General features: G+C 39.9%; 1 protein-coding gene across 3 annotated transcripts in view; it reads right to left on the bottom strand.

Annotated features, from left to right (window-relative positions):
* fndc4a (fibronectin type III domain containing 4a) overlaps nt 1-15,400 on the bottom strand; it is a 242,634-nt gene that overhangs the window by 192,871 nt on the left and 34,363 nt on the right. The window lies entirely within an intron of this gene.

Below are 15,400 nucleotides of genomic sequence, written 5' to 3' on the forward strand. Positions count from 1 at the left end.
TCTGTGGTCTGACGAGTCCACATTTCATTCAGTCATTTTCATTTCACATCTAGGATCCTGCAGAAGCTGTACACTGACAACTCTAAACTATATCTAAGTGAACGGTACTTTTTATGGTATTGTCCAATCAATGTTGTCCTCAGTGTTGCGTGCAAAAAGTGGCACAAAAAGACCCCCAGGTCAGACGTAGCTGTCTGTCTTCCTATTCATCACACTCAGGGGTCTCCGACAAACTTGACCTTTGGCACGCTCATGGATTGTGAACTGAGACACATTGCGATGAGGGTCACAGGTGTAGCTTGGAGGTGGAGAGGTACAACAATTATCTGCTACAGATGGAGGAAGGTCAGGAAGAATAGGTTTTTCATGGTCTCATCTTGTCTAAATTGCATCTGAGTCCTTGGTGTGGACAAGCAGATGTTTGGTAGAAGACAGATGTGTCTTTCAAGAGAGAGACTGAGCACACACACAGTCATTCACTTTGAGAGAGAGAGAATTGTTTGCAAGAATTACAATTTTAGGAATACAATTCTGACTAAAAGTCTCCTTATGCCACATACTCCAAATGACGTGTGTGACATTGTCTGCCCTTTCTGCTCAGCGGATATCTCCATATATGGTAAGGTTTTAGCCAGAGAGCTTGGTGAGAGTCTGACATTATACTTGGACGTTGTAGTCAATATGCTCCTTCTTTTTCACTATCCTCTAGTTGTGGACATGCATCCTCGCTCTTGCCATTTCTAATACAAAGTAGCATATAGCTCGAACTTAATTTGTCAGTAGACTCGCTATGGAAGAGCTAAAACTACAACAAAGACGGCAGAGAGAGGACACAGTCAAAGTGGAAACACCAGAATAATAATCCCGAAAAGACGGTCAGAAAGTTGCTTGAAGATGATCTGTAAAACATAATCTATGCAACGTTTTGACCAAAGAACCACCATTACATGTTATGTAGACCACAAGGAAGTCTTTTAAATATACAAAACCCAAAACCAGTAAAGTTGGCACAATGTGTAAATCTTAAATAAAAACAGAATACAATGATTTGCAAATCCTTTTCAACTTATTGAACTTACTGCAAAGACAAGATATTTAATGTTTGAACTGAGAAACGGAATTTTTTTTTGCAAAAAATCATTAACTTAGAATTTAATGGCAGCAACACATTGCAAAAAAGTTGGCACAGGGGCATTTTTACCACTGTGTTACATAGCCTTTCCTTTTAACAACATTCAGTAAACGTTTGGGAACTGAAGAGACCAATTGTTGAAGCTTTTCAGGTGGAATTCTTTCCCATTTTTGCTTGATGTACAGCTTAAGTTCTTCAACAGTCCGGGGTACCCGTTGTGGTATTTTAGGCTTCATATTGCGCCACACATTTTCAATGGGAGACAGGTCTGGACTACAGGCAGGCCAGTCTAGTACCCGCATTCTTTTACTATGCTGTTGTAATACGTGCACAATGTGGCTCGGCATTGTCTTGCTGATATAAGCAGGGGCGTAAAAGTTTGGACTCACCTCATTTCAATGCGTTTTTCTTTATTTTCATAACTATTTACATCATCAAAACTATGAATGAACACTTGTGGAGTTATGTACTTAACAAAAAAAGGTGAAATAACTGAAAACATGTTTTATATTCTAGTTTCTTCAAAATAGCCACCCTTTGCTCCGATTACTGCTCTGCACACTCTTGGCATTCTCTTGATGAGCTTCAAGCACACCTGTGAAGTGAAAACCATTTCAGGTGACGACCTCTTAAAGCTCATCCAGAGAATGCCAAGAGTGTGCAAAAAAGTAACCAGAGCAAAGGGGTGGCTATTTCATAGTTTTGATGCCTTCAGTGACAATCTACAATGTAAATAGTCATGAAATAAAGAAAACGCATTAAATGAGAAGGTGTGTCCAAACTTTTGGCCTGTACTGTACTTTTTTAGCTCTTTTGCAAGTATACAAGTATAACAAAGTATTTTTTACTGCAACGACATGAATGTAAAACATGCACTATTAGGTAAACAGATGATTATGACGTCGCAGCGGTGGCGGCCACTGAGGGCAACACGTAAGTGACAAACTTTTAAAAACCTGCATCAGGTGCAAAAAAACCCAGACGCGGCTAAATCACGTTAAAATGTCACCTGTCAAAAAGCGTTTCCAGAAAATATGACAGGTGTTATCAGTTCGTTTATCTCTCTGTAAAGCTGGCTCGCTCTTTGACATGTGGGTTTATTTTGACAATTATGTAAGGATGTAATTATGGTGTGTCCTGTAACAGTGTATTGCATTTTATTGTGTGTTTTTTAGTGAGTTGTGAATTATCTATTTTGATGGAGATTATTTTTGATGTTGTTGTGTTGGAAATCAATCACTATGCTATGAATAAAATATGAATATAGCCACACGCTTCTATATCGCTTGTCCGCAACCCTGCAGCCCTTTCACTCTCTCCGCTCTGATAATGGCCCCAAGCTATTACTCATGCTAGCAGCGTGCCCATCTCCCAAGAGGGTCCTTCCATTTGTTCTAACATACGACACACCTCAGCCCCTGCGACCTATCGCTCTCCCACGGCGGCAGCACACCAGAATTAAGAACGTGAGATGCCAAAACAATACGTATTCGCAGAAGATATGGATTCCATTTAAATGCTGGTCACCGCACTCCTATTCATAAACAAATAATGAAATTGTGGCATATGTGTTGTGACTCCACAACACAACTGCTTTGCCAGAGAATAGGATGCAGCAGAAGAGTTCTGTGGTGCCCATTCCGCGACGTTGACGTTATATTTAGCGAGGAGAAGTATGCATTTAAAGTGAAATAGAGGAGCGTGTCTTTGCGTTGTGCAGTCATCTGGTAATCAAATATAAGTGTTCACTGTACAAACATACATATACACATACTGTACATATACATTCACTGTACAAACATACATATACACATACTGTACATATACATTCACTGTACAAACATACATATACACATACTGTACATATACATTCACTGTACAAACATACATATACACATACTGTACATATACATTCACTGTACAAACATACATATACACATACTGTACATATACATTCACTGTACAAACATACTGCACATATACATTCACTGTACAAACATACTGCACATATACATTCAATGTACAAACATACATATACACATACTGTACATATACATTCACTGTACAAACATACTGTACATATACATTCACTGTACAAACATACTGCACATATACATTCAATGTACAAACATACATATACACATACTGTACATATACATTCACTGTACAAACATACATATACACATACTGTACATATACATTCACTGTACAAACATACTGCACATATACATTCACTGTACAAACATACATATACACATACTGTACATATACATTCACTGTACAAACATACTGTACATATACATTCACTGTACAAACATACTGCACATATACATTCAATGTACAAACATACATATACACATACTGTACATATACATTCACTGTACAAACATACATATACACATACTGTACATATACATTCACTGTACAAACATACTGTACATATACATTCAATGTACAAACATACATATACACATACTGTACATATACAAGTACATACGCATACATACACTCATGCATATAATTACGTTTCATCAAACATATATTAGCGTTGTTGCCCTAGGCAGGCATCGTACACCTTTTCCATGGCCAAATTCAAGCACTTTTTAAGGACTTTCAAGATACATTTTCCAGTTTTTCCAGTACTCTTCAAAAGGCAAAAAACAGTGTGAATCAATCCATAGCCTTGTTAGTTATCATTAACTGAATGGGGCATAGAAAATGAAGCAGTGTTTCTGTAGACCAGGGGTCTCAAACTCAATTTACCTGGGGGCCACTGGATGCAGAAACTGGGTGAGGCTGGGCCGCAAGAAAAGATTTCTTAAAAAAAATCTAACATGCACTTTTTAATGAATTCACCTCCTTTGAATGGCTTTCCCGCCCTAGCAACCATCTCACTCACCATGTAGCTAGCTTTGACTGCTGCATCGCTCTTTTCGCTTGCTTTCTTGACGAAATCTTGTTGCCTCAGTAGACTGGTTTTAAAATTTGCAACCCGGTTCACTCCCCTAGTATTTTGCATACTCCTCAGCATGTCTAGTTGTATAATGACGTTTCAAATTGTATTCCTTGTGCAACGCAACTTTCTCTGTATCAACTACAGAAAAGAGCTATAAGGATTATTCATAAAGTAGATTACTTAAAACACACTAACATATTATTTATTAATTCGGGTTTATTGAAACTACAGGAGCTAGTAAAGTTACAGACATTATGTGTCATGTTTAAGGCTAAAAGTAAAACATTACCAGCAAATTTACAAAAAATGTTTGTCATCACTTCTGAGAATGAAGAGCATAGAAGAAAAGGTCATTTCAAACATCAGTATTCAAGGACAACTTTAAAACAAATGTGTATATCAGTGGTGGGGGTTAAACTATGGAATTCTCTTTACAAGAGATAAAAGATTGTAAAAATATATTCCAATTGAAAAAATATATAAGGACAGAACAATGAGATCATATGGACAGCCATAACTGTTTACATTTTGCTTTATATTTATTATTTTACTTATTTTTTGCCTAGTTTTGTATTTGTTTTGTATCATCCTGTGAGGTGTATACTACTTATTTTGTTTTTTTTGTTCTTTTTGTACATCATGAAGTTTTGCACTTCTTGTGTTTTTTTGTTTGTTTTCGTTATATTTGGATGTAATTGTTTGTTTATATGATATCATTAAGTAAGACTACGTACTATGTTGAAGGGGGCAGAAAAATATAAGATTTTTCTTCATCCTGCTCCTTCTCAGGCATTGGTGTGTAAATGTATAATTTAAAAATTGAGGTATAATTGTCTATCGATCAAAGATGCACATCAATGAAGGAGATAAATAAAAATGAAATGAAATGAAATAAGACACGTCGGGGTGCCCCTGTGAAAGAAATATTGCATCAAAAATCGTCTCTGTCTGGAGCCAACGGGAGGAGGGTGGGGGGTGGAGTTTACAGTTACGGTAGCACAATTAGCCCCGAACGGGTTAACATCACCACGTCTGTATCAGCGCTGGGGTCCAGTGCACCACACTTTTGTATTGTCGCTCGCTCCTTCGGCGGAGTGCTCGTCTTCCCCGCCCGGACTGTTTACAACGGGGGCGGGAGCGAGCAGGCGGGCGAGGGAGGGAGGCAGGGAGGGAGGAAGGAAGAGCGTGTGTCATAGAAAAGCGGCAAAATGTTTCTCTGCTTGCATTACGCAAGTGACATCAATGCATACTTGCCAACCTTGAGACCTCCGAATTCGGGAGATGGGGGGGGTTGAGTTGGGCGGGGTTAGGGGTAGCGGGGGTGTTTTTGTAGCCCGGAAGAGTTAGGGCTGCAAAGGATTCTGGGTATTTGTTCTGTTGTGTTTATGTTGTGTTTAGGTGCGGATGTTCTCCCGAAATGTGTTTGTCATTCTTGTTTGGTGTGGGTTCACAGTGTGGCGCATATTTGTAACAGTGTTAAAATATAAATAAAATAAAATATGACCACCCTCAGTGTGAAATGTATGGCTGTTCCTCAAGTATGTCTTGCAATAACCTGCGTGTGTCTCTAGAAGCCTCATACAACATGTGTCTGGGCTGGCACGCTGTTAGTATGGAGAAAAAGATGATGCGGTGACAGATTCTAGAGGACACTGATGACAGTGCCATCACGGCACGCCCTCGATATTGTCGAGAGCCTCATACCACAACGTGATTGGTAGATTTCTTCAGCTCCGCACACAACGCTGTCAAGCGCCATTCATTTAAAACTCGCGGGCCGCACTAACATTAAACTTTCATATTAAGGTGGGGGCCGCAAAATAACGTCTCCCGGGCCACAATTGGCCCGCGGGCCGCGTGTTTGAGACCCCTGCTGTAGACTATTCAATGTCATTGGTGTTTGCAAACGTTGTTTACTTGTTTGTTTGTATCATCATTCATGTATACATCATTCCTTACAAGAAATAACATTCATTATTATTGCTTACTTGTTTGTTTGTATCATAATTCATGCATACATCATGTTCATTAAAGGCCTACTGAAACCCACTACTACCGACCACGCAGTCTGATAGTTTATATATCAATGATGAAATCTTAACATTGCAACACATGCCAATACGGCCGGGTTGACTTATACAGTGCAATTTTAAATTTCCCGCCACACTTCCGGTTGAAAATGTTTTTTTATGCTGACGTATGCGCGTGACGTCAAGGGTTGGTACGGAAGTGTACGGACCCATTGAATCCTATTCAAAAAACTCTGTTTTCATCTCAAAATTCCACAGTATTCTGTACATCTGTGTTGGTGAATCTTTTGCAATTTGTTTAATGAACAATGGAGACTGCAAATAAGAAAGTTGTAGGTGGGATCGGTGTATAAGCGGTGGACTACAGCAACACAACCAGGAGGACTGAGAGATGGATAGCAGACGCGCTAGCCGCCGAACTCACCTTAACTTCCTCCGTCTCCGGGCCGCCAACTGCATCTGTGATCGGGTGAAGTCCTTCGTCGCACCGTTGATCGCTGGAACGCAGGTGAGCACGGGTGTTGATAAGCAGATGAGGGCTGGCTGGCGTAGGTGGAGAGCTAATGTTTTTAGCATAGCTCTGTGAGGTCCGGTTGCTAAGTTAGCTTCAGTGGAGTCGTTGGCAACAGCATTGTTAACCTTCGCCAGCCTGGAAAGCATTGACCGTGTAGTTACCTGTCCATGGTTTAATAGTATTGTTGATTTTCTATCTATCCTTCCAGTCGGGGGTTTATTTATTTTGTTTCTATATGCAGTTAAGCACGATGCTATCACGTTAGCTCGTAGCTAAAGTGTTTTGCCGATGTATTGTCGTGGAGATAAAAGTCACTGTGAATGTCCATTTCGCGTTCTCGACTCTCATTTTCAAGAGGATATAGTATCCGAGGTGGTTTAAAATACAAATCCGTGATCCACAATAGAAAAAGGAGAGAGTGTGGAATCCAATGATCCCTTGTACCTAAGTTACGGTCAGAGCAAAAAAAGATACGTCCTGCACTGCACTCTAGTCCTTCATTCTCACGTTCCTCATCCACGAATCTTTCATCCTGGCTCAAATTAATTTGGTAATCGTCGCTTTCTCAGTCCGAATCGCTATCGCTGCTGGTGTAACCAATGTGCAAATGATGTCACGCTACTTCCGGTACAGGCAAGGCTTTTTTATCAGCGACCAAAACTTTATCGTCGATGTTCTCTACTAAATCCTTTCAGCAAAAATATGGCAATATCGCGAAATGATCAAGTATGACACATAGAATGGATCTGCTATCCCCGTTTAAATAAGAAAATTTCATTTTAGTAGGCCTTTAAGGACTTTCAAGATCAATTTTCCAGTTTTTCCAGTACCCTTCAAAAAGCGAAAACCAGTGTGAATCAATCCATAGCCTAAGGTCACCAAATGCTGTTTGTAGGAAAAATACGGAAAATCTGCTAAAACCTAAGCCTAACATAGAACCAGCAGTTATCATTAACTGAATGGGGCATAGAAAATGAAGCAGTGTTATTGTAGACTATTGAAGGTCATTGGTGTTTGCAAACGTTGTTTACTTGTTTGTTTTTATCATCATCATTCATGTATACATCATTCCTTACAAGAAATAACATTCATTATTATTGTTTACTTGTTTGTTGGTATCATAATTCATGCATACATCATGTTCATTAAAACGTCAACCTCCCGGCATGATGCACCACTGTCCTCTTGGGGGCGACACAGAGCCGTATATACGACTCTGGCATGACAACAACCTAATGTAAGGGCTCGTGCAAAGCCAACAGATCAAGTGTATAGCTTTCATTTTTAAGGTAACGTATTTTATTTTTTCCCATTTTATAATTAGCCTATTGAGTCAGACTGCTGAGAAATATGATAAACATTTCTAAGCATTTACAAGCACTTCACCCAAAATTCAAGCATTTTTCAAACCTTGAAAACAACATTAAAATCCAGGCATTTTCAAGGTTTTTAAGCACCCGTTGGAACCCTGCCTAGGGGAAACTGGGTAACACATGGCACACTGACAAAGCTTAACCTATTGTTACTATAACAATCTACAGGTTAATACAGTTTGCTTCTCTTTTTTCCCCTCAATTTATTTGCTTTCTTTTGTATTTCAAGTTATCATTACATTTATGTATTGTTGCATTTGAAACAATTGTGTTGTTGATAATAGAGGTAATTATTGTTATTATTCATTATCGATAGTGCTATTTCTATTGGTATTTTTATTGCTCCATTTGTAGTGTAATAATGTTTATTGTTATTTATGTGTTATTAATATTGATCTCACTAACTGCTTCTTTGCTATCACTTTTACTATCATATTTGTACATAATGTATTTACTGATGCTATTCTGTTGTTGTTGTTGTTGTCTCTTTGTCTTATCCCTGTCTTGTTCTTGCAATTTCCCCCTCTGTCTTCCTTTTTTTCTCTTTCTATCCCCTCCTGTTGCGGCCCGGCTTCACCAAATAATAATATAAATCCATTTAATAAAGTCAAATACAAATAAGGCAACAAGAGAAGTATCCCATGGTTCTCTTTTGTAAAGTAAATCTGTTGCTTGTTTCGATAATGCAGAAACAGCAGCTATCAGTTACACAGGAACTATTTCTTTACAAATCTGTAGGACACTTGTACTCGCTCTTATCTCTGCAAGTACTTTTGTCTATACTTCCGGTATGTCTCAACCACAAAGACCTCTGGGTATTGTAGTTACTTTTAAGGGCAGGAATATACCGTATTTTTCGGACTACAAGGCGCACTTAAAAATCCTTTCATTTTCTCTAAAATCGACAGTGCGCCTTTTTATACACGGTGCGCCTAATGTACGGAATAATTTTGGTTGTGCTTACCAACCTTGAAGCAGTTTTATTTGGTACATTGTGAAATGATAAGTGTGACCAGTCGATGGCAGTCACACATAAGAGATACGTGTCGGCTGCAAAATGATGGCAGTAAAAGGCACCAAAACTTTAAATGTTCCATTGAAAATAAAGAACATTACACACGGCACTTAAAATGCATCTGTCAAAATGTTTTAGTATGACTTTGAAGCCGCACCGCTTGATGGATTGTCGGCCCATTACGGCTACCATAGTCAGAAGTACAAGTATTACTATGGTGTGTGTATAAGGACCGCAAAATGGCACCCATTAGCAGACATATTATCTGGCGTTTTGTTTCACAATATTATGCAAAAACAACTTTTCTTACCTTCTGGTACCTGCTGATGTGTATTTGAGATCTGCATAAGTCCTGAAAATGTGCGCAAGTCCGCCACTGTAGTCGATAAGCTTCTTATTTTTCACTATCTTCTTGTTATGGGACATTCATCCTCCGCTGTTGCCATTTCATATATAAAGTAGCGTAAAGTTCTAACTTATATCTCGCTATGAAAGCGCTAAAAACTACACGTGTGGTGACTTTACATAATTCACCCACGGAACTTATTAGAGAGTTCCGGTCGGACGTTATTTCACGGGACACATTTCCAGCGTTCTTATTCCACTAGTGAGCCACGGATGAGGAGATGCTGCTCCGTTATTGATTGAAGTAAAGTCTGAATGTCATTAAAACAGTTAGCTCCATCTTTTGACACTTCTTCCACACCCGTCCTTGCACGCTACACCGCTACAACAAAGATGACGGGGAGAAGACGCTGTCGAAGGTGAGCCACGTAAATAAGACCGCACACAAAACGGCGCATCCTGAAGAGACTGTCAGAAAGCGGCTTGAAGATGATCTGTAAAACATCATCTATGCAACATTTTGACCAAAGAACCACCATCACATGTTATGTAGACCAGTGTTTTTTAACCTTTTTCGAGCCAAAGCACATTTTTTTCATTGGAAAAATCCAGAGGCACACCACTGGCAGAAAACAGAAAAAAATGAAACCCGATATTGACAGTAAAAAGTAGTTCTCGCAATTGTTGGATATAAATTCAAACCATAACCAACCATGCATCACTATAGCTCGTCTCAAAGTAGGTGTACTGTCACCACCTGTCACATCACTCCGTGACTTATTTTGAGTTTTTTGGTGTTTTCCTGTGTGTTGTATTTCCTATTTTGTTGTTGATTGTCATATCATGTACGGATGTACTTTGTGAACGCCGTCTGCTGCTCCACACACTGGAAATCTTTGCTGTCGTCCAGCATTCTGTTTTTGTATACTTTGCAGCCAGTTCAGTTTTAGTTTCGTTTTGCATAGCCATCCCTAAGCTTCACTGCCTTTTCTTAGCGGCACTCGCCTTTTGTTTATTTTTGGTTTAAGCATTAAATACCTTTTTACCTGCACACTGCCTCCCGCTGTCATCTGCATATTGTGATCACGACAAACAATGTTCCCGACATCCACAAAGCAATTAGCTACCGGCTGCCACCTACTGATATGGAAGAGTAGTATGCGGTTACTCTGCCTCGCTCTAGACAGCACCGACACTTAAAGGCCTACTGAAATGAGATTTTCTTATTCAAACGGGGATAGCAGATCCATTCTATGTGTCATACTTGATCATTTCGCGATATTGCCATATTTTTGCTGAAAGGATTTAGTAGAGAACATCTACGATAAAGTTCGCAACTTTTGGTCGCTGATAAAAAAGCCTTGCCTGTACCGGAAGTAGTGTGACGTCACAGGTTGTGGAGCTTCTCACATCTGCACATTGTTTACAATCATGACCACAAGCAGCGAGAGCGATTCCGAATGAGAAAGCGACGATTTCCCCATTAATTTGAGCGAGGATGAAAGATTTGTGGATGAGGAAAGTGACAGTGAAGGACTAGAGGGCAGTGGAAGCGATTCAGATAGGGAAGATGCTGTGAGAGGCGGGTGGGACCTGATATTCAGCTGGGAATGACTAAAACAGTAAAAAAACACAAGACATATATATACTCTATTAGCCACAACACAACCAGGCTTATATTTAATATGCCACAAATTAATCCTGCATAACAAACACCTCCCCTCCTCCCGTCCATATAACCCGCCAATACAACTCAAACACCCGCACAACACACTCAATCCCACAGCCCAAAGTACCGTTCACCTCGGCAAAGTTCATACAGCACATATATTTCCCCAAAGTTACGTACGTGACATGCACATAGCGGCACGCAAGTACGGGCAAGCGATCAAATGTTTGGAAGCCGCAGCTGCGTACTCACGGCAGCGTGTATCCAACTCAAAGTCCTCCTGGTAAGAGTCTCTGTTGTCCCAGTTCTCCACAGGCCAATGGTAAAGCTAGACTGTCATCGTTCGGGAATGTAAACAATGAAACACCGGCTACAACGTAGCCGCTACGTGTTTGTGTTGCTGCAGCCGGCCGCTAATACATCGCTTCCCACCTACAGCTTTCTTCTTTGCTATCTTCATTGTGCATTAAACAAATTGCAAAAGATTCACCAACACAGATGTCCAGAATACTGTGGAATTTTGCGACGAAAACAGACGACTTAATAGCTGGCCACAATGGTGTCCCAAAATGTCCGCTACAATCCGTGCCGTCACTCGCAATTGTCATCATACCGAGACGTTTTCAGCACGATATTTTGGGGGAAATTTAAAATTGCACTTTACTAATCTAACGTATTGGCATGTGTTGCAATGTTAAGATTTCATCATTGATATATAAACTATCAGACTGCGTGGTCGGTAGTAGTTGGTTTCAGTAGGCCTTTAACAACGGCACATTATTTGCGGATTATAATCACCGGTGTGCAAAAAATATTTTTAACCCAATTAGGTGAAATGACATCATCTCCCACGGCACACCAGACAATATCTCACGGTACACTAGTGTGTCGCGGCACAGTGATTGAAAAACACTGATGTAGACCACAAGGAAGGGTTTACATTTAAATAAAAAAATCATAATATGACCCCTTTAAAGCGCCTTTTAATCCGGTGCACCTTTTATATGAAAAAAGACCTGAATAGACCCGCTCATCAGCAGTGCGCTTTTAAATCCGGTGCGCTCTATGGTCCAGAAAATACGGTAGTGTTTTTGCAAGGCAAAATTTACGTTTTTTTACACGAGTCCAGTCAAGTCAGTGCTGTCACAGACGCTGCAGGTTGGATTTGATAGACGGCGAACCACGTTGCTGTTCAACAGCAGTTATGCATTTTGTGGAAATCCATGGTTACTGTAAAGTGCTTAACTCCTCTTTTTTACTCTCGTGACGAGTCATAATGTGACCTAAAACATTGGCTGTACACACATAAAAGACTTCATAATGGCCATACCTTACGTCCTATGACAAACTTCAATGAATATCACCGGAACATAGTAAAATATTTTACAAGCTTGTGTGTTTCTGCAGCAGAACAAATCTGTGCTAATTATTCAGCCAAACAAGAGTGAGCACATCCCTAGAGACAAAACCAAGATGCTAACATCGTGAATTATTGATCATATTTCCCTCTTTATTACCTCCGAGTGGCACTTCAAAGGCTTGTCCCTCATAATTACAGCACCTTTATTCCTAATATGCCCACTTAGCGATAGCATTTACCAGAATATATGGATGAAAACCTTGCATTTTTCACACATCCTGTCCTTTGATGAACGAATACAATCACTACACGGACAAAGCCTGCAGAAATGCAGATAAGACAATCTACTCTGGCACTCTGCAATGTCCTCTAAACATGTCACACATGTGTGACGGCAGGTCACTGAAATGATGACACCAGCAAATATTGGGAATCCATTAGCAACATTTTTTTACGAGCTGTGGTAGCCAAGTTCAAGATACAAGGTTTGTCGCTTTCTGGCCAAGACCTGAGAAGCACACAGGCTTGTTCTTTGGGAAAACTTGAATCCACTTAAATTTATTTTATTTATGATGTACTGATGTCACAATTGGGGAAAAACGTCACAGTTGGGGAAAATTCCAAATGGCTCATTTGAAGGAAGTATGAAGGAAGGCAAGCTTATTTTATAAATATGTCCACAATGCCTCCACAGTTTGATTGACATTTTTCGAGACTTATGCAGATCCCAAATACTCACCAGCAGGTACCAATAAGTAAGAAACGTTTTTTTCATAATAGGGCTTCTTTAAAGATATGTCCAGGCATTTAATAGTGTTATGTTCAGATATAAGGCACCGTAAACGTTTTTTGTTGTTTGTTTAGCTACACCAGAATGTTTCAAATAGTGGGGGGCGCCAGTCAGTGGCGCTATATAAGGGCAACAAGTTTGGGCAAATTCAATGGGCTCCTGACTGTAAAGGGCCCCCAAAATAGGCTTGTGGTGCCCAGAAAGGGTGTAATATGATTGTTTTTCATATGGACCACAATTACTGGCGGCACCAGAAAGGTGTCTGGGGGGTTGGATTTTGAGGGGGCATGAGAGGGAGGCATTTTAGGATTAAAGCATCAGTATAAAAATGCACATCCCAATGAATTTTTTGCTTTTGTATGTGTTTTGAGAATTGTGCAGAATGAGAAGTAATTTTTAAATGTTACAAATTAAGTTAAAAAACTTGGAAATTGTTTGAAGCTTTGTCGTTGTCCAGATGTTTTCTCAGATAATTCATTTTATTGATCTATTTTGATAATCAGGTTATTGTATGCAGTATATTGATATATTGATTTTATCGATATATTCAAGGTTTTTTTTTATTTTTTTGCTCCGTCCGGCATACTTTTTTCCCCCAGGAGCTTCCGTAGCTAGCCCTTACTTCCTTAGCGGCACACCTAACAAAACATGGCTAATACTAACATACTATAGCCAGACATTTGTTCCAATGAAAAGAAAAGTGTTGTCAGTACTTTGGTTTTGCGGCAACAGGCGTCAAACAAATATCACCACATGGGCTCAAGAACACTTCAGAAAACTACTGTCAGTAACTACAGTTCGTCGCTACATCTGTAAGTGCATGTTAAAACTCTGCTATGCAAAGCGAAAGCCATTTATCAACAACACCCAATAACACCGCCGGCTTCGCTGGGCCCGAGCTCATCTAAGATGGACTGATGCAAAGTGGAAAAGTGTTCTGTGGTCTGACGAGTCCACATTTCATATTGTTTTTGGAAACTGTCGTGTCCTCCGGACCAAAGAGAAAAAGAACCATCCGGACTGTTATAGCCGAAAAGTTCAAAAGCCAGCATATGTGATGATATGGGGGTGTATTAGTGCCCAAAGCATGGGTAACTTACACATCTGTGAAGGCACCATTAATGCTGAAAGGTACATACAGGTTTGGCATGTTGCCATCCAAGCATCGTCTTTTTTATGGACACCCCTGCTTATTTCAGCAAGACAACGCCAAGCCACATTGTGCACGTGTTACAACAATGTGGCTTCGTAGTAAAAGAGTGCATGTACTAGACTGGCCTGCCTGTAGTCCAGACCTGTCTCGCATTGAAAATGTGTGGTGCTTTATGAAGCGTCAAATACGACAACATATTGTTGAACAACTTAAGCTGTACAACAAGCAAGAATGGGAAAGAATTACACCTGAAAAGATTCATAAATTGGTGTCCTCAGTTCCCAAACGTTTACAGAGTGTTGTTAAAAGGAAAGGCCATGTAACACAGTGGTAAAAATGCTCCTATACAAACTTTTTTTCTGTAAAACACTTCCTTGTGGTCTACACAACATGTAATGGTGGTTCTTTGGTCAAAATGTTGCATAGATGATGTTTTACAGATCATCTTCAAGTTGCTTTCTGACAGTCTCTTCAGGATGTGCATTTTTGTGGGCGGTCTTATTTACGTGGCTCACCTTCGACAGCGTCTTCTCCCCGTCATCTTTGTTGTAGCGGTGTAGCGTGCAAGGACGGGAGTGGAAGAAGTGTCAAAAGATGGAGCAAACTGTTTTAATGACATTCAGACTTTACTTCAATCAACGACAGAGCAGCATCTTCTCATTCGCCGGAAATGTGTCCCGTGAAAAACCGTCCGACCGGAATTCTCTAATAACTAAAGTTCCTTGGGTGAATAATGTAAACTCACTACAATGGTATGTTTTAGCGCTTTCATGGCGAGTTTACTGACAGATATAAGAACTTTACACTACTTTTTATTAGAAATGGCAACAGCGGAGGATGAATGTCCCATAACAAGAAGATAGAGAAAAAGAAGAAGCTTATCGACTACGGCACAGACTACAAAGGCGGACGCCTTTTCAGGACTTATGCAGGTCCCAAATACAGATCAGCAGGTACCAGAAGGTAAGAAAAGTTGCTTTTGCATATTGCGAAACAAAACGTCAGATAATGTCTTACCTTATACACACACCATAATAATACTCGTGTGTTGAAGCACAGTACA

This window comes from Entelurus aequoreus, linkage group LG23 (assembly GCF_033978785.1).
Source record: "Entelurus aequoreus isolate RoL-2023_Sb linkage group LG23, RoL_Eaeq_v1.1, whole genome shotgun sequence".
Lineage (NCBI taxonomy): Eukaryota > Metazoa > Chordata > Actinopteri > Syngnathiformes > Syngnathidae > Entelurus > Entelurus aequoreus.